The following is a 21,528-nucleotide window of genomic DNA, read 5'->3' on the forward strand; positions in this document are numbered from 1 at the left end:
CATGGATATGCATCATGGAAACTGAGTCTATATCAATGACAAACCACCATGTAAAGAGCACAGTTGTCAACAAATGTGGTCAAGCACCCAGTGAGATGACATAATGTGCTGGGCTAGTCTGTGGTGTAATAATGTAAAATGCAGATTTAGCATATGGTGTACTGATGTAATGCTCCAGTCCAGAGCAGTGTGATGACATAATGCCCCAGTCTAGAGCATTGTGTGATGACATAATGCAGAATTTTAACACATGGCGTAATGAACCAATGCACCTGTGTAGGGTGCAATGTGAAGACATAATGCACCAGTGTAGCACATGGTGTGATGATGTAATGTGCCGCTCTATGGTGTGGTCTGTTGACATTAATTGTGTAGTGCATCTTGTGATGGCATAACATGCCGGTGGAGCATGTGGTGTGATGATGTGTAGCACATGATGTGATTTTGTAATGTGCCAGACTTGTACTGTGTGATGGGTACAAAACAACTGCAGAACGCCTGTAGCATTGAAGCAAAATCTCCTGGTGATGTCAAAGCATAGACAGCAATATTACAGGCTCCACAGAAATGTGACACATTACCAAGGATACTCAAAGATCTGGATGAGAAAGTTTTTTTTGTTGTTGTTTTTCTAACATGTTGAAAATTCAGTCATGTTTAAAACCATATCACAGCACGAGGACAGAATATTTCAATTCAATACGGTACCCTTCTGAATCCTCTAAGATTTTCCAAGGCAAGGACAAGGATTCAAGCTGTGAGTATCTGGGATGCGTATCCATGAAAGCCAGAATGTATCTTAACATTGTGAAATAGAGTTTTGTGTTGTGGCTAAGGTGTTCACTCTAATTCAATTCAACTTATTTTATTTGTGTAGCATTAAATCACAACAATGCTGCCTCAAGTTGCCTCACACAGGTAAGGTCTGACCCTACTGACCGCCCTTGAGCAAGCACACAGGTGACAGTGGTAACGGAAACCTTCCCTCTGGCGGTAATGAGAAAGAAACCTCAAGCAGACCAGACTCAGGGGGGGTGACCCACTGCTTAGGCCATTCTAACAGTTACAAGGGTTTTACAAAAGATGGGGGGAAAACTAAAGAAACAGGAAACAAAAAAAAAAAACAGAAGTGCAACAAAAATAGTCAGTTATTGAGATAAAAATAGTCCATCTTGATGCTTTGTCCCTGTTTTCAGGTCTTGAATAGGTAGGGCATCCTGAGGTCAGTCCGGCACCCCAGGGTGCAGGGCCATTATTGCTCATCAGTGCCTTGGACAGAGAGAAAAAGAGCATGATCAGTCGGCCGAAAATAACTGCACCTAAGGCATTAGTTCACTAGCAGTACGTCAGCTGGGAAGCAGAGAGATTGCTAAGGTTGTCTCCAGCAGCTAGTCCTGTGCTTCACTAACAGACCCAGAATTTAGATGCAGTGAGGCTGAGACCTGTTTCAGTGCTAATAATATGAATTTAAAAGGAGAGGAAATGTAAATGCATACTACACCAGTACGTTAGCCATACGAGGGGGAGAGCAGATGCGTCTTTAGTCTGGACTTGAATGTTTCTGTGGAATATGGCTGTTTTATCTCTGCAGGGAGATCATGCCACAGGATAGGCGGACGATAAGAGAAGGTCCTGTGGTCTGCCAACTTTTTTTTTACTTTAGGGGCACAAAGTAGTCCTGCGTCTTGAGAACATGGGCCGGTATGTATGGTGTAATTAGGTGAGCTTAGGTGGGGAGGCGCTAGTCCATGGATAATTTTATAAGTTAGTAATAGAACCTTAAAATGAGACCTCACAAAGACAGGAAGCCAGTGAAGGGTGGCCAAAATTGGTGTAATGTGGTTGAACTTCCTACTTCTTGTCAAAAGTCTGACAGCAGCATTTTGAGCCAATTCGAGACCCCTAATGCTGGACTATGGTAAACCAGAGAATAGTACGTTGCAATAATCCACTCTAGAAGAGACAAATGAGTGCTCTTCTAATTTTTTAGCGCTCCATCAGGTACAGTATTTTTGGCGTGATCAGAATCCAAGTTCTGTCTGTGAAATGGATCCGGGGATATCCATATGCTGCCAGACAGCACTGTTGAATTGGTTCCATACCCACTTCACTCCTGCATGTTTGTGTGTGTGTGTGACAGAAAAAACTGCAAGGACACACAGGCCGCAGAGGAGCAATGAGTGCAGTGAGGGATAGAGTAGCTGATTAAAATCTTGGAGCAACGACAGGTTTGGGTAAAAGAGGAAAAGATGAAGAGCAAGTGGCAAAAAGGAAAATATCAAAGTGACTTTCTACTTTGGAATAGGACTTTGAGACAATCGAAGTCAATGTTCAGAGCTCTGTGGTAACATTCCTTCTGCACTATGGCCTAAAATTATATATTAAACTGTAGTAATTGTCTAGTGGTTCAATTTTGAAATGTACTGCAGTTTAAAGTGGCTGATGGAAACTGCAACAGGTCAAAATTAAGACGACAATACCAAATGCAGAAAACACAGAACACAAAAACAAATATAACCTGTAGCATATCAGTTGATTGAATTTCTACATCCAGTTTCTATACCGGCTTATTCCAATTAAGGGTCACAGAGGGTTTGGAGCCTATCCCAGTCTGTCACAGGGTGTGATGCAGGGTACACCTGGACAGGATACCAGTCTGTCACAGGGCCTCATATTGACAAACACATTCACACCTATGGTTAATTTAGAGTCATCAGTTCACGCAGTTCAATGCAAGAGGTTTCTGCTCAGAGGACTTCAGCTGAGGACTATTCAATGCACCACTATTATCACTCCCTAGGAGGGGGGGTGGTCAAGTGGTCAGTGCGCTTAGTTTCAGTGCAGAAGGTTCCCGCTTCAAACCCCAACCCTGCTACATTTCTCCATGTAATGTGGAGTTGCATCAGGAAGGGCATCCAGCGTAAAACTTGTGCAAACAAGGGAACAGCTGAAGGGACTTACTAGTTTGAAGATTTAAGTTTAGTTACTTTATTGATAATTTGACCTTTAAGGTAATTATATTTTTATGTTAGTGTTACGGTTACCCTAACATAGAAATATTGAAGAATACAGAAATATATCCTATGCCCTGGGCCCATGCGGTCCACAAAGCACAGTGAATCCTGTTTCTTCATCATTATGTTCAATTTTGCGCATTCTAGGGTCATTTCATTTGCAAAAAGGTCATGTGTGAGGGGTCAAAGGTCATGAGGACCACATTGTTCTTTGTCTGATTGCCAATATCTTTGAACATGCTTTTGTCAAAGTGCAAATTATGCAGCATGTATAGATTAGGTGTGCTCAGGCGTTAACACCATTGGAGATCAATCACCATTCTTCGATAATTTGTGACAAATGCTTGTTTAACTGAGTAATTTGCTGCAGAAAATCAGTACAAACTGAGAGTTTTAGGTGATTTCCATAAGGTATTGAGCTTGTTAGAACTGTGACAGTTTTGCAAGAATATTGGTAGAAATGTATTAATTTGTCCGTTGCCTGTTTTGTCATCTTTTGTCAGAACATTTAAGTCCATTTCCCAGATTTAATGATGATTAGGTCAATAAACAGCTGCACATCCAATGCTGTCATGTTAATTGCAGCAGAAGAAAAATGATGAATTGCAGTAACAGCAAAATTTTCACTGTATTACCATTTTAACACGACCCTGTCTGAGGAAATGGGGAAAGACAAGGCTGCGAAGTTAACTTTATTCATGCATCCCAAAATCAAGTTCATCTTCATACGCTCAATCTAATCGATGCACAGTGACACTAAAAATAAGTGGAAATGTGTTTCCCATTTCCTTCAGACTCATTTATGCTTGGTGTCCATGCTTCACAGCCTGGTTCTTTTTCCTTCACATCTAAAACTGATTTGGATGTGTATTTGACCACAGAAGTCATATTTTTGTCAGACAAGGCAGGTTTGTAAACCGCATTCTGAACTCCTTCTGGTCTCCGTATTAACTGATTATTTCGATAAATCCAGTAGCAGGCCCAGTTAACCTCAGAATTAGCTATAATATCTGCTCATCCGCTAAATGAAACATTAACTATGATCCACACTTAATCAAAAAATTGTAAAAAATATTTAGCTGAAGCTACCACTAACTTTTATTGGATGAATTTAGATTTGGCTAAATAAACACAGAAAACAATTTCAATGTCCTCATCAATGCATTTGCTCTGGAGTGACCTCCTGCTCCTCCACCTCATCAAGGTGATGCTTGTTACCTCACGTGAAGAGTCAGTTTTTCAAACTTGTCCTGTAATGCTTCCAACGGAGGTGTTTTGCTGTGGCGCCGCGCGATGAGCGGCTGGGTGCCGACGCACGAATCTGTCCACACGTCTTTCATTACAAAATCTCCTTTAACAGTGGAATGTCCGGATAAACTGCTGATCCCGAGCTCTTCTGAAACTTCTCTGTTCTCTCACGACGTCCTGGGTCAACAGAGGCTTAAATTTGGAAGTTTTCAGCTCGAAACAGGCTGATGACGGCGGCTCGGGGCACGGCGCGCCATCCGGCTCCGTGGGCAGTCCTTAAAGCGACAGTAACGCTCCATAATCTCTCATCAGCCGTTAAAATTTTCACCGAAAACCGTCTGAATTTCTCGAATGGTGTCCACTTGGATGTGCCTTACAGTTTCAGAAAAAAGTTTGATCAAGCAAAGCGCCAGTCTCTCAGCAAGAAGTCAGACAAAGGAATTCCGATGAGGGGGGTGGACCAGTGCTCACTCAAAGCCTGCCCACAGGCGAATGACACAACCGACAGGCATGAAAAAACTCACGCATGCGCACAAGGGTTCAAGCTTGTCTGACGCAATCACAGGTGATTCAAATCCATATAGTTTTTGAAAACATAAAAAGGTTGGTTTCTTTTCTAATAGACCTCATACAGTAGTGTTCAGAATAATAGTAGTGCTATGTGACTAAAAAGATTAATCCAGGTTTTGAGTATATTTCTTATTGTTACATGGGAAACAAGGTACCAGTAGATTCAGTAGATCGGGGTGGCCAAGTTCAGTCCTCGAGAGCCACATTCCTGACACTCTTAGTTGTCTCCCTGCTCCAACACATCTGAATCCAATGAAAGGCTCATTAAAAGTCTGCTAACGAGTCTTTCATTGGATTCAGGTGTGTTGGAGCAGGGAGACAACTAAGAGTGTCAGGAATGTGGCTCTCGAGGACCGAACTTGGCCACCCCTGCAGTAGATTCTCCAAATCCAACAAGACCAAGCATTCATGATATGCACACTCTAAAGGCTATGAAATTGGGCTATTACTAAAAAAAAAAGTAGAAAAGGGGATGTTCACAATAATAGTAGCATCTGCTGTTGATGCTACAAACTCAAAACTATTATGTTCAAACTGTTTTTTTAGCAATCCTGTGAATCACTAAACTAGTATTTAGTTGTATAACCACAGTTTTTCATGATTTCTTCACATCTGCGAGGCATTAACTGTGTTGGTTTGGAACCAAGATTTTGTTTGTTTACTGGTGTGCTTGGGGTCATTGTCTTGTTGAAACACCCATTTCAAGGGCATGTCCTCTTCAGCATAAGGCAACATGACCTCCCCTACCAACCAGCAAGAATTCTGGCTCTCACAGACTTGTTAATTTTTCTTTAAGAAGCCCTCTTATTCTCCACTCTTTACCTGTATTAATTGCACCAGTTTGAACTTGTTACCTGTATAAAAGACACCTGTTCACACACTCAATCAATCACACTCCAGCCTGTCCACCATAGCCAAGACCAAAGAGCTGTCTAAGGACACCAGGGACAAAACTGTAAACCTGCGCCACGCTGGGATGGACTACAGGACAACAGGCAAGCAGCTTCGTAGAAGACAACAACTGTTATTATTTATTAGAAAGTGAAAGAAACACAAGATGACTGTCAATCTCCCTCGGTCTGGGATTCCATGCAAGATCTCATTTTGTGGGGTAAGGATGATTCTGAGAAAGCTCAGAACTACACAGGAGGACCTGGGCAATGACCTGAAGAGAGCTGGGACCACAGTCACAAAGATTACATTAATAACACATGATGCTGTCATGGTTTAAAATCCTGCAGGGCAGCAAGGTCCCCCTGCTCAAGCCAGCACATGTCCAGGCCCATTTGAAGTTCACCATTGACCATCTGGATGATCCATAGGAGGCATGGGAGAAGGTCATGTGGTCAGATGAGACCAAAATAGAACTTTTTGGAATCAACTCCACTTACCATGTTTAGAGGATGAGAACAACTCCAAGAAAACCATCCCAACTGTGAAGCATGGAGGTGGAAACATCATACTCTGGGGGTGCTCTTCTGCAAAGGGGACAGGACGACTACACCGTATTGAAGGGAGGATGGATGGGGTCATGTATTGCGAGATTTTGGCAAACAACCTCCTTCCCTCAGTAAGAGCATTGAAGATGGGTCATGGCTGGGTCTTCCAGCATGGCAATGACCCCAAACACAAGCCAGGGCAACTAAGGAGGGGCTCCGTAAGAAGCATTTCAAGGTCTCCAGACCTGAACTCAATAGAAAATCTTTGGAGGGAACTGAAACTCCAAATCTGAAAGATTTGTAGAAGATCTGTATGGAGGAGTGGACCAAAATCCCTGTTGCAGTGTGTGAAAACTTGGACAAGAACTACAGGAAACATCTGACCTCTGTAATGGCAGACAAATGTTTCTGTACCAATTGTTAAGCTCTGTTTTTCTAGGGGGTCATATACTTATTTTATGCAATAAAATGCAAATTAATTATGTAAAAATCATACAATGTGATTTACTGGATTTTTTTTTTTAGATTCTGTCTCTCACAGTTGAAGTGTACCCGTAATAAAAGTTACAGACCTCTCCATTCTTTGTAGGTGGGAAAACCTGCAAAACTGACAGGGGGTCAAATACTTATTTTCCCCACTGTATATCACCTGCTGCCCACCAACACACCGGACACAATCTCACCTTCCATCCCCCTCCTTCTGCCTCATCTGCTAGCTCGGCAAGTTGCAGTCATTTTCTTTCAAATGCCTTATGTCAGATCCCGCTTTTTTAGATACACGGCACATGCTCACCCTCCGATGAGTGTGTTTGTGTACAAAACCAGCTCTCCGTCTCTGGGGTCCGACCTTCGTGTCTCCACGGGTATGACCCAGCAGGGCTGCACAAAGGCTGTTCAAACTGGTGGCGAGGAGATTCGTCTAGCCGCTCACTGCCTCCATCCGGACGTCCACCCCGCTGAAGCTGATCTCGCACCCCGGTCGAATAGCCTTCTCTGGAACCAGGATACGAACCGGCCACGCCCGTTAACGGCAGCTCTCCTCTTATGGATCAGGGCTCTTGGAATGTTGCTAGATTTTGAATTTAGTGACTCGTACAGCGAGTCCCCAGGATGTGTTATTTTCATTAAAAAAAAACAGACTAACCTTTTAGAGCCTTTTTGATGTTGTACACCCAATAAACTTTAACTTTTACACCTTAAGAAGCATCAATAATCCAATGTCCGAGCCTTAACACTTTAACTGCATGCTTGGAAATTTAGTGCCGACAACATAATCAAAATAGGTTATATGGTAATGATTTCACAACAGTAATTCAAGTATAATTAGAATAATGATTGGCAGAGATTTTTGTTTTTGATTCAATAATTCTGACTGATCTTACTTTGACTGGGACTGGATTGACTTCTTAACAATTTTTCTAGGAGTGAGGGAAGGAGGTTTTTGAGGTTAAAGTCCCCAGCTCGATGAACTTGATTTCCTCTTCATCAGCTATTAATCGTTAGCTGACCACGATCCTTGTGTGATGTTGTAATCCTTCAGGAAGTTAATCCACATAAGAGTTTATTCCTTCTTCAATCAACCAAAAGTTGATCTAATCCATTCTGGTATGCTGTGATGTTCCTTGAGAGAGAAAACTTTGAACATTCCCCACTCAGACTTAAGGCCAGTGATTATTCTCCAATGTTCTGCTACTCGGTGACTGGACGGCCTGAGTGGGAGTTGAAAACTCTCTCAAACGATCTTTATGGCTCCAATCCTCTCACTCCACGATTCCAATTGATGCTCACAAGATGGTCAAGTCTTGTGATTTCCTCGTAGCAGGGGAGAAGTGGCAACAGCACCTCTCCCTGGAAGAATAACCCCGTTTCCTGGTGTTTCACAGTTTATATATGTGCTTGACTCTTGTTGTCTTCAGATGATCTTGGTTACCATGGGGACGCTGTTGACTCAAAACCTCCTCCCTTCTCTTTCCGCTTACTGGAAATTTCTGCAGCTGTTACCAGTAACTTATTTCTCAAGTTCCTCTTTTCTGTTAACACTTCAGCTTTTCTGAGAATTCATTCTTTTACATAATTTCTTTAGAATCACATCAATCATATTCAATCATTTCAATACAACTCTCTTTCACATAAAAACAATTCATATGATCATATACAAACATTTTCATTCCTTATTATTCATTTCATTTTTTACCAACATCTTAATCATTTGATCAGTTGTTTAACATCAGTTTTTCTTGCCCTGCTTGCGACATCTTCTTTACTTCCTCTTTTTCTCTGACTCTGCACTCTTTATGAAAAACAACTTCTTCACTTCCTCTTTTCCTCTGACTCTGCACTCTTTATGAAAAACAACTTCTTCACTTCCTCTTTTCCTCTGACTCTGCACTCTTTATGAAAAACAACTCATATAATCATTCATTTCACTTATTTGTAACATACTTTTTCTAATCAACTCTTAATTTTTAACACATTAATACTCCATTTGATCATACTTGTCATGTTAGAATCATTCTTAGACATATTCCATCGTCTTCACCACTGAGTTCATTCCGTGGGCCTCCCCATTTGTAATGGAAAAGTCCGGTATGACCTCACTTACTCCTGTAAGGTACCAAACACTGTGCAGTTTAATCCAACAGCATGTATATTAATCCCATGGCACGTATTATATTCCAAGATGAAAACAAGCCGAAAGCAAGCTTAAAGTCATCTTTCTTGACACTTATCAATAGCGTCTTTCCACAGTGCTTGTAAACTCAATGATGAGAACATACAGTATGAGCAAGGACCACAGGACCAAGTTGGGATGCAGTACCTTAGCGATTAGCACTGTTGCCTCACAGCAAGAAGGTCATAGGATTGATTCCCACCTGTGGCCTTTCTGTGTGGAGTTTGCATGTTCTCCCCGTGTTTGTGTGGGTTTCCTCTGGGTGTTCCAGCTTCCTCCCACATCCAAAGACATGCAATTTAGGTGGACTGGAAACTTTCTAATTATCCAAGTCTCCCTTGCAAAAGAGATCTTGATCTCAGTGGGACTAACCTGGTTAAATTAAATTAAAAGGTAATCTGTGCAATACCAGGCAGGGAGCTAAGTCTTTGGTGTAAGTCAACATGCATTTTCCATTCTTGGGCTATTGTCAGCAGGCATGCATGGGGATTAGAGGGTTTGGTTTGTAACTTTTTGCCTCTGCGAATGACGTATGTTACATGTGTGAAAGAAGACTGAGCAATTGGGGGGGTGGCGGCATTGATTGATGGCATTGATTCTCTTGTCCACCAGCGCTGAGGCCAAACACCTCAGTACCCGATTCTGATGCCAGGTGTATATATAATATGCAGAATATACTCCACCCACTTACCTGTGCCATTCTGACGACATTATCACTTGTTCACGCCACCTGTCATTTGTCGCAATGTTACAGCTGTTAGGTATAAGGTCCACCATGAACAAACCTGTATGATTTTAGGGTTTGCAAAAAAATTCTGCATGAAGAGGGGGTGGGCCAGTGCATGAGCATGGTCAATATGACATTCATTGGAACACCAAGATCAATAAAATGTCTGATTTCATCACAAATAAAAATCAATCACAAATAACTCACCTGTTTGTGTTGTGGGTTTTTTTTTCCTTGTAATTTTCTCATTCAATAAATGTGTTCCTTGTAATTTAATTTAATTCAATTTTGTTGGCCATTTAACCAATTTTCTTCAAAAAATGGGGTGTGAATATGGTAAATTTGGCTGAAGCGAATTTGTCCACTAACGGTTTTCAAATTAGCTGAAAAGCCAATCTGTGAACAAAAAAAGTTTTGCCAGTTAGTTATTAGTTCATTAACTGAACATGAAACAAGTCATAAAAGCCATCAGGTGCTTGCTTATTCATTATGGTCACATTCTCTCTTTGTCACAGATCATCAATGGCTGTAGATCTTTAGATTATTACTTTTTGGAATGACATTCATGGCGGACAATTGAACAGTTTATTTTCTGAGTGTGATGTCATGGGATGAGAGCATGTATGAAATATTTTTCAGTGTAGCCCTACTGAAGTTCTTCCTGTGGTGCAGTAATGCTTGGAATCCTGGTGTAAAAGCTTTCATCATGATGGTAACAACAACAGTAGCAGCAACCATCCTCAATGGCTTTTCCTCGCATCAACTTTCCGTCAATATATCACCCCAACCTAAGGCAATTCTGTAGGATAGTGGATGTGGCAACATGTGGCACCAGCAAATGGTCTCAGACCTGACCATATGTAATTACATATGGTCTCTGAAAATGGAGAGATTGTGTATGAAAATGGGTGTAATTCTAAACTGGTTAATGTAATATTGGCAGCACGGTGGCTTAGTGGTTAGCACTGTTGCCTCACAGCGAGAAGGTCGTGGGTTCAATTCCCGTGGCCTTTCTGTGTGGAGTTTGCATGTTCTCCCCGTGTTTGTGTGGGTTTCCTCCGGGTGCTCCAGTTTCCTCCCACATCCAAAGACATGCGGGTTAGGTGGATTGGAATCTTTAAAAATTGTGTGTAGGTGTGTCTGTGTCTGTGTTTGTTTGTCTATTTGTGGCCCTGCGACAGACTGGTGTCCTGTCCTGGGTGTACCGCGCCTCGCCTTCTATTACTGCTGGGATAGGCTCCAGCCCCCCACGACCCTTAATTGGACTAAGCGGTAGAAGATGAAAATGTTATTAAACCCCTTCAACTAAAGATCTATTGTGTAGGACTAGATGTTGCTATCCCTCAAAAAAAAAATACTTGACGCACTAATGAGACTCTGTGGGGTGGTCAGTTGGGTGATGGCGTCCTTTGGATTGTCAAGTGGGTGTTTCACTGATAGCCCCACGACACCTCCAGATATATAGCAAAGGTGTGGCAATCGGTATTCACACTGCCATGAACACTGCCATCTACTGGATGGGAGTGTAACGAACAGAATTTTCAGCTTTTAAATTGGCTTTTTTACAAATGGAAAAAATTACATATTTGCAAAAACAGATTTACTTGTAAAAAAACAACATGCACGTTACAGTAACTTGTGTGTTGGTATTTACATATAAATAAAGCGACCAACGACTGATGGCAGGAAGCTCATTTTCCCATAATGTCTTTTGGCATGTGTGTCTGTAAATGCTCAAACCTTTAAAATTAATGCATTACTTTAAAACTAAAACATATAGCTGATATTTTCACTTTGTACAAATGACAGTGGTGACATTAATTTTGATAACCTGTCCGGAATTAGTTTGTTTAAAATTTTAACCATGAGTCAAAACTGCCTTGCTGTGCATGTTTCCTGCGACACGTCTGCAAGGCTGGCTGTGAAAATAAATTGTCCCCCCCTTCCTTTCTCATTGTTAGCCAGGTTTCCTCTGCTGGCAGAGGATTGAGGTTTACCTTTCATAGCTGTCTGTCTGCTACAAAACACTTAACAGGCAGGAACTAAAATGTATGATTTCAGGCTTTACAGATGTTTTTAACTGTTAAACTTTATTCACTATGCCCGCAAAAAGATGTTATTGGAACTAAATTTAACAGAAGTTAATTGGAAAGCTGATGGTTTTCAAAGTTAGCTGAAAAAAAAAGTTAGCAGTTAGCTGATTAGGGGAACTGTGCCCAACACTGATTATCACATACTGTATTTATCTCCAGAATGCACTTCTGTAGTAATTGTCCATATCTCGCATGGGTGAGCTTTTTATGATTTGAGGCAACCAGCACAGCCACATGCACAATAAAACACAATGTCAAACAAAGATGTTCTACAGGTTACAGTTCATCTGATGCCGTTGGTGAAATCTGGATCCTGCTGAAGAATATGTGATTAATGAGGCACAATGCTGCCTGTCAGTTTGATGACATATGTTGAGATACAGTAATGAATTGTTTTGTTTTCTCACAGCTGGAATCAACAGTTTGCTCACAGACGGGAAAAGATAAAATATTATTCAAACCACATGAGGGGTAAAAAATAATGCAGCTTTAGTTAATTGTCTTTTTCAGTCATTATGTAAATGTACAATTCTTTTAGTCTTTCAAATCCTCGCTGTGGTTTGAACAAACTAGCGATGTTGACAAGTGAGATGTGAAGTACAGGTTTGTAATGTGCCTCTAAAAGTAGTATCATGATTATTATCCATCAAAGGAAATTCAGTAAATCCTTTTATGTAGCAAAAACATGAAACCATCCTGGGATTGCTTGAAACATTGACACAAGTGAAAAGCTTTCCTGTAACAGTTGATCATAGTTAAAAGTGCTTTCCATGAGTGGCCCTAAGAATAATTTTAATTATTTATGATTCCCAAATCAACACTTCTAGTTATAGCGCAAGTCATTAAAAGCATTTTAACTGGAGTTGTCCATGGTGCTGGACTGTTATGCTGCATTCGCTCTCAATTAGGTGAATTATATCAATTGTTCTTTTTCTCCATCCTCAGCATCTTTCTCACTATGTACCCTTGGTCCCTTCTATCCACATGTCCAACCATTTCAAGCTCACCTCTCTGACTTTGCCTCCAAACCGTCCCACCTGTGCTGTCCCTGTGTTCATTCCTAATCCCGTCCATCCTCATCAGTCCCAATGAAAATCTCAACATCTTCAGCTGCCTCCTATCTTTTTGTTCATGCTAATGTCTCTAAGCCGTACAACATAGATGGTCTCACTAATGTCTTGTAAACTTTCCCCTTCACTCTTGCAGATACCCTTCTGTCACACATCACTCCTGCCACATTTCTCCACCCACTCCACCCTGCCTGCACTCTCTTCTTCACCTCTCTACCACACATTCCATTACTCTGGATAGTTGACCCCAAATATTTAAGATCATGTACCTTAAACACCTACTTCTTGTCACCTATTCCACTGGGCTACCTCTCATTTCCACACATGTACTCAATCTTGCTTCTACTGTCTTTCATTCCCATTCTCTCCAGAGCGTATCTCCATGTTTCTAGGCTAGTTTCAACCTGCTCTCTATTGTCACTACAGACCATTAGCTGAATTATACACTGTATAGTAAATCACACACACAAGTGGTGAAATCAGAGCAGAAATAAACATGTTTACTGTCTGGTACAAAAAATAACAATTTTTGTTTCCATAGCTATACTTTCCCCTCCATGGCAACTGTGTGGGGGTGCATTTATTTATTGTGAATAACTTCGTACTTTAAGAAGTTTTAAGTCATAAAGTTATGCATAATTAGGGGCATGGTCACATTGTGTGACAGCTCGTGTGCTGTTGCTGAACTGACATTCAGAGCTCTGGTCTCCTCTCACTCTAAAAGACATGCGGATTAGGTGAACTGGAATATTGTGATGCTATAACTACTCTACCACATTGTCATACACATTGTACTCAAGGAAACTTTACTTTTGATAAATTTGTTTTTATTTTTGATGGAAAAAAATAAATGTAACATGCATTTTATATGATGTAACAGACTAGGTAATTGGTGTATGTGTGATTTTTTTTTTTCCTACTTTTTGGTGAAATATCAAATTCCATACTTACTGCATTAGATGATGGACAATTATATTAGGGAGTGTACTAAATATGAAGAACCCTAAAACATGCATTTGTATAGATGTATTCCAATTTGAAGTCAATGGGATAATAAATGACCCCACTCTGTCATATTAGTCGCTAGCTCGGTCGCTTGAGGGTTAAAGAAATGATAAAAATGAATGAATGAATGCTGGTGAAGGTCTCATGGAGAAGGGGAGGTGGCAGTGAATCCAAATAAGCACTGCTGGTACTATGTCATGCCATAATCACATGATTAGTGAGTAGTGGATGTCAACCTTAAAGCGTCATTGCAGAGTGTGCAACTGTGCACCCCCGAGTAGCTACGAACATCTGATCTCAACTGAGAACATCTGTGAGCAAGTCCTTTCATTTTCTCAGTGTACTGCATAGCACGCGTTCTGGCATATCTGAGTCAACCACCTGTGCTCACGTTCTCACTGTTATCTGTTCAAACACAAGTGAAGCATTTATTCTGATTTAGATGAACTGAGAAAGCACGAAAGCCAGTGTTTAACCTCTGCAGTTCTGCACTTAACCAATATGTATTATTAACTAAACTGTGATGGAGTTTGTATGTTGTTGTTTATGTTACATTGATCCACTTATAAGAATATGTCAAGTTCCTCCCATTTACAAACTTTCATCTGACATTTTTATAAAAAACAGAAATGGTTTGAGTACCTTTTTATCATCTTTTAGATGCAATAGTTCTCAGACACAATGGGTACCACGTGATTCAGGCTGCGATACATCCTTGTTTTCCATTTATATTGTGTCTGGCTTTGTTTTCGTTCATGGGTTCTAAAATTGAAATTTCATTCTTTTTGACAGCAATCGCTCTTTTTCTGTTCAGGTCAAATGTGGTTTGTTTTGGAGGAAATGCATTAACCTTTCTGGGTCTATCTCCAGAACACAGGGCAACAAATCACAGTGATTCTAAATGGAGTTGGTGTTAGGAAAATTACTTTTAGTGCAGTCGTCTGTTCTTCAGAAAGAACTCAGTCAAGCCGTGAGTCAGTCAGTCAGTCAAAAAAAAAAGAGCAAAGGTTACAAGGCAGATAAATCGCTTGAAGCAGAAAAGTGTTAGTGATTCTGTAAGCCATCTGGATTCAGCTTCCAAATCGAAATGGACACACCAAATAGAAAAGGACATATTCGTCTGATTCTTCCACGACTGAATTCAAAGTACTTTTTTCCCTTTTGGTTTTCAAATGCATTAGGTGTTGTGAGGCTAGAGTGGAAAATGATTCTCTTAAAAGCAGGAAATTACAATGATCTCGGTGTTCTCTTGTCCTGTGTTTTGGCTCGGTCCTCTTCATCCATCTTTCTCCAGGCCTAACATGGATTCCACTTTGCCATTTTCTGTGTCATTTACACAAAGAATCTGTGGAGGTTACAGTAAATGAGCTGCTTCAGAGACGCTCCACAATTTGCCGAAGTAGTCTTGTTTTTTTCTTGCTTTCATCTTCCTCCTTGACCTCTTTGCACCCCCCCCACCCAAATCCATAAGATCCAAATCTGTCAAACATTTCTAAGTGTATATAAATTGGTAGTTTTGGGGAAGTTTCAGACCACTTTCAACAAAGTGAATTGATTTTGTTGCTGTATCCTGGGATTGGTTCCCACTTGGTCCTTTCTGTGTTTGCATGTTCTCCCCATGTTCATGTGGGTTCCCTCCGGGTGCTCCAGCTTCCTCACACCTCCAAAGACACACAGGTTAGGAGAATTGGTGACTCTAAATTGACTGTAGGTTTGTGAATGACTTTGTTTGTCTATATGTGACCATGTGATAGCCTGCCATCCTGTCCAGAGTGCACCCCACGTCATGCCCTATGACTGCTAGGATAGACTCCAGCCACCCCCCCGTGACCCTTGACCTGAGTAAGTGGGTATAGAAAGTGAATAAATGACCACAATCACTTCCTCATCCTTCTTGTTCTTGCACATGATGCTAAGCAGCATCTTACAGGGTCACTATGGTAGAGTTGGTGTTTGTTTGGTCTACAGTGGCATTCTGAGGTGGGTGGAGGGTGGGGCATTTGTGGATGATGTGCTTTGCAGTCCATCCCATGGATGTATGGTTACCCAGCTCTGGAAGCCCCCCATTGGTGTATGCTGGTATTGAACAGGCCAACCCCTGCATGTAACCAGGTCAGGGTTACCTAGTCTTTGTGGGGTAGGTGCTGCTGAGGGAAGTAATTGGCAACCCAGTTATTATGACAACTTGGCAAGGATGCTTGGTGTCCAGCAGAACCTTGCTCACCAGCCTGTGTGTGTGGTGTTCTCTACAAAGTGAGCCACTGCTATCAGGAGTCGCACCTGCAGCAGTTGGACTGGGTTGTTGCAAGGTGTCACTGAGTGCTACATCTAGTTGCCTTCTGTGTGTACTCTGGTACCATGTTTTAGCAGCATATTTGGCTGCACTCTAGGCCAGAGGAAGAGCACCGATTTAAAATTATGGACATATTGATTTCCCATGATGAACATGCCAGACGAGAGAGGAGGTTATTCGGTGTCGGACACTTTTTTGCATGTAGGGTTTTAGGATGTTGTTTGTGGGTCAGTTACCAATCTAGTTTCATCTCAAGGTGTATTGGGGAGGGGTTGTAGGGTAGAAGTGATCCACTGAGGCAGACTATGAAGTCAATCTCCTTACTGAGATCAGTCAGTGCGTTAAGCATAATATTTTGTTTGTATTCCTGTGAACATCGATGTGCATGCACAAAGTGCATCTCGCATTTGATATTGATATTCTTTGTCCCAGATGCTGTCAATGCAGTAAATAAAACTAGAAGGTGGTAGCTGCTTACTTTTATTTCTGTTCCCTTCCTTTGCTGAGGCTTTCCTTGGCACTGCAGGTTTGTTGAAAAATTGTGTGATGTATGTTTTTGAACGTGTGATGACTGAATAGCTGGTGTACTTGAAATGCAGTCATAATTTTTTGCTATATTTTACATATATATTTCTACTATGTTTTTGTTATATTTTTACTCTGCAGTGGTTTATCATGTCCTGTGTGTTTTTATTGTTTTTGAGATGTCAGTGGTGAAACCAAAGACGAATTTCCAATCTGTAGACAATAAAGATTTTAGTATTGTGTTCAGAAACACACACATCTGCATTTTGGTTTTGGTTTGGGTTTAGAATAACAATAAGAGGAATACAACATATTTTTTCACTAAGATGATTCTCCATCTTTTTGTCTGTGATACATATCTTCACCACCTCCCCGCAAAGGAATACATGGAATACAAATAGGAATACAAATCTGGACAAGAAATGCATACAAATTTTTGTGCATTATGTTTTCATCTGTTTTACTATAAATGTTCTACAAGAAAAGGCCGTCCATTCATGATTAGATCTCATAATCTCAGCTTGTTTTTTTTTTTTATCAAATGTGAATTTTCTCTTCCTCACCTTTATTTCTTTTGAATCATATTCTCACCCACCCCTCGTCACCTCCCCTTAACCTCCCCCCCCCACTTGTTGCTTGCCATTCTTTTATTAATTCTCTCATTGTCCTTTCTCATTATTTCCTTTGCACCTCTTCTATCACTCTGTCATCTCCCTTTTGTCACCTCGCCCTGCTCCTCTCAGCCCTCCAGCACATGGCTCTTTGATGAGACCTACAGTAAGTAGTACAGTATTATGGTTCCTGTGCAGTGCAGAGGATGGGGTGAAAACAAACCTGTAGCCCCCCAGCATTCCTCCCAAATAACACATTTCATTTCCTGCTACACTTCCTCACTCACACCCTAACCTCTCCTCCTTCTCTGGCTCCATGTTTCTGTCCCTTCCTCTCTTTCTCTCTCTCTTGGCTCCGTATTTCATTGTCAAAGGCCAATAAAATTATTCATACCGAAATGCCTCTGTACTCATGCATAAAATGAAATTTATTCAAGCGCACATGTTCATTCATCTGCATACTTGAATTGCCAAATATGCTCACAAAGGTGTGAACACAAATATTCTCCTTTTTTACTTTTCTTTTTAAATATTTCTTTTTCTCATGCAGATCTGACCTTTCAAACACACACGTCTCTATGGGCCTAACATAAAGTCAGTACGTGCTACATACAGACTGTATGATGGAGTTTGAACATCTGAGGATGCATGCGTGGCTTCAAATTAATGGGGTCATATTACACACCGTTTCACATGATATTACATTAAATTATTAAAAGTCCCACAGACACTTGGCCTCATGCCAGAACAACTTGTAAAAGCCAATTTGTTCACAATGTGCACGAGCGATTAAAACAGTTTCCCATATAAACCATGAACTAAATCTACAGTGCCCTCCAAAAGTATTGGGATACTTGGTATTTCACACATTTTCATTTGTTTATGCCATTTTAAATACAAAAATTACAAAAAATACAAAGAATAAAAAATTCTAAAATTATCTTCCTTAAGCTCAAACTGAAAGCAAACCTCTTCAACAATATATAAATTAATTCAAAATATAAAAGCCAAGATGATGGGTTGCATAAGTAATGAACACTTTAGTATAATACTTGTAAATAAACGGTTTTATTGCCAGTTTTCTTCTGACAATTCGGGGGATGGATACATGAACATTTCCAGGTTACTGAATATGTCTTGTACTTTATTTACATCAATTATGAAGAAATACAAACTGTATGGCACTCTACGGTAAATCTGTGTGGAGGAGACAATTCTCAAAAACGGAGTGAGTGTGCAAGAAGGAGAAGAGTGAGGAAAGCCACCAAGACACCCAGACAACCCAGAAGATACAGGCTTCTGTGGTTGTGATTGGATAAATTGTGCAGAGTGCATGTTTTATATTTTGTATCACCAGTTATGCAGCTTCATGATGAAGTGGTATAGAGGAGGATTTTCTTCAAAAGAAAACCTGAAAGTACAGCTACAATTTGCCCGAAAGTGCATCTGAGATGCATGCCTTGATGTGATGTTTTGGTGAAAGAAAATCCTGCTTTATACCACATCATCATGAAGCTGTATAACTGAGGATACAAAATGCAAAATGTGCATTATGTACAATTTATCCAATCAGAGCCCTGTTTCAAAAAATGTCAAACTTCTGTGGCTAATTTTAGAAGCTGTGTTTCATATTTTTCTCAGGATAAAAAATTAATTTAATCATTGTGGTAACAATGCAAACACCATTATGGGCTAACTGGCTACATAACATAACGGCACATTGCAAGCTTAAGATTCTCTCAGTAAATTTCTTATTGTTGCCACTAACAGGTGAACGTTTCATGAGAAGTGTTTGTAGGACAGAGAGGATCCCTAAGGAGGTAAATGTTTCTCACACTAAAAGTAAAGAAACCTTCTTTAAAATGCCCCATCATTCCGCTACCTGTGGACCTTTTAGCCTTGTAGTCGGTCCTGCGGCTCTGCTGTAATGACTCAGTGGGCAGCAGTGCCACTAAGCTAAGGTGGTAACTACACCTGACCACCTGTGGGTGTGTTGGACTAAAAAAGCGGTATGGTTGGGTGCAATGAGGGAGCAATTATATCTTCTGTCACCAGTAAGCATTTGTGTTTCAACAAGCAAATACCAGGTCTAAAGCACCCCCGTCGCTAACAGGGCAGATCAACTCCTCAGATTAATTTGGTGCAAAAGGTGGGGAAAAGTAACAGGTCTTTTCAGCTCACCTGGTATGACAAAGTGAGCTGGCTGACTGGAAGTGCTGTAACAAATAAAATGTACTGTTTCTTGAAAATGAACGGAGGATAGAATTACGTATAAATAAACCAACACATTTTATGATGTAGGCCGAAATTGAGCTTCCCCTCCTTGAAAGATCAGTATCCACCACTGGTGTGTATGTGTGTGTGATGGCAATTGGTACTATTGCTACTACTATCCCTCTGTTGGTTGCTTTGAAATGCACCCACCATGGTGTTTTTTTTTTTTTTTGTTTGTTTGTTTTTTTTTGAGATGCTGGTTGTCATCTAATACGTCATGTGCACACTCGGTGGTGGTGGTGTGTGTGTGTGTGTTGGCAATTGGTAGCTACCCCTCTGTTGGTTGCTTTGAAATGCACCCGCCGTGGTGTTTTTTGTTTGTTTAGTTCGAGATGCTGCGTGTGATCTAATACATTATTTGTACTTGTGTGTGTGTGTGTGTGGTGTGTGTGTGTGCGTACAAACATGCGCGCGTGTGTTTGTTTGTGTGTGTGAGTGAGTGAGTGAGTGTGTGTGAGAGAGAGAGAGAGAGAGAGCGAGCGCTGGTCCGGTCATGGTTAATGTGATGATTATTGTGAGGGATTAGGGCTGTGTGAATAGTAACAATAAGCAAAAATAAGCTATTAATAGTGGTGCCCACCTGGTGGCTTTCATAAGCCCCCCTTAAGACTGAGATCTGGCGACGGGACTGGTCTAAAGTAAAGAGTTAGTAAGATCCACATTATGCCTCACAACACACATGCACTTTGCTGACACATAACATCACCTGTAATGGTGTAATATTAATTTGATAATAATATATGATGAATAATGTATGCAAAAAAAATGTAAAATCAGCAGGAGGGAAAACAAAAATAATATTTAACAAGGAATCTCTCTCTCTCTCTCTCTCTCTCTCTCTCTCTCTCTCTCTCTCTCTCTCTCTCTCTCTCTCTCCTCTCTCTCTCTCTCTCTCTCTCTCTCTCTGTCTCTTACTGAATAACACAACATAATGAAGTGAAGAACAGAACTTGATTATCTGATTTTTCAAACACTGGGAATTATTTATGAGAGCAAATGTTTCAGGGGTAATTAAATTAATGTCACTCATATCAAACCCAGTGTTCAGGAATAATTAGCCTCACCTGTAACGAATGGAATGATGATAATTATGCATGCAGAGTGACAGACCAACTTAGAGTCTCTCCGACTTTAACTTTATCCACAACAAAAACTAATGAGAGAAACAACAGGTTATGAAACAAACAATTACCTTCATAAATCAATAAGCTGTTTATTATCCATCTGAGTGACAGGAGTATATGGGCGCCAATCATGCACCTGCTGAACAAATCATTTTCTCTGATTTCTGAATGGAATGAGCTATTGGGTGCTGTATTGATGTCTAGCTGTATAATAAAGCAGATTTTCTAACCATAAAGTAAATCTTTTAGTAAGGTTTTCAGGCATGTACTGTATGTAATGTACACTACATGTTTTTAATTGCACTCACAGACTGCTATACGTAATGTAATAGTTAAGTAGGAAAACTAATAACTGTAATAAATTAAAAATTATTATAATAAACTTATAATAAATAATAAATAAATTTGAGAGGCCAGATAAAAGTCTCCAAAAACATTTTGGCTGCAAACAAAACTTTTAAAGATAGGTTGTTTTTAAAAAGCTTTCATGGATTTATCAGGTGAATGTACTCCAACAATTTTACAAGAGCTCTGTGAGATGACTGGATCTGTAAAAACAGAATATTAATTAGTATTGTATTCTTACTGATTCTGCCCCCATGTTCAGAGATTTAAATAATCAACACATTTACAGGCATTGTACCCAAAGCTTCTTCACTGGTGACACACATTGCACATAATATGAATAGAATTTTTTATGACTCATGTCCATTAATGAACTGCAGTTGTATGGTGTATTTTAACACTCATGGCGAATAAAATACACCTCTCAGCTTGCTGTGGGCTTCACCAAAATGTGAATTAATCCTTTAATGAGCCAGTAATCCTTTCCCTTGTGTCAGCTTCCTTGATACCAGAGCTGTG

General features: G+C 40.4%; 1 protein-coding gene across 1 annotated transcript in view; it reads left to right on the forward strand.

Moving 5' to 3' along the window:
- The window catches only part of ncanb (neurocan b), a 377,055-nt gene that overhangs the window by 172,577 nt on the left and 182,950 nt on the right, over positions 1-21,528 (forward strand). The gene's annotated exons all lie outside the window — the stretch shown is intronic.

This window comes from Thalassophryne amazonica, chromosome 10 (genome assembly GCF_902500255.1).
Source record: "Thalassophryne amazonica chromosome 10, fThaAma1.1, whole genome shotgun sequence".
Classification (NCBI taxonomy): Eukaryota; Metazoa; Chordata; class Actinopteri; order Batrachoidiformes; family Batrachoididae; genus Thalassophryne; species Thalassophryne amazonica.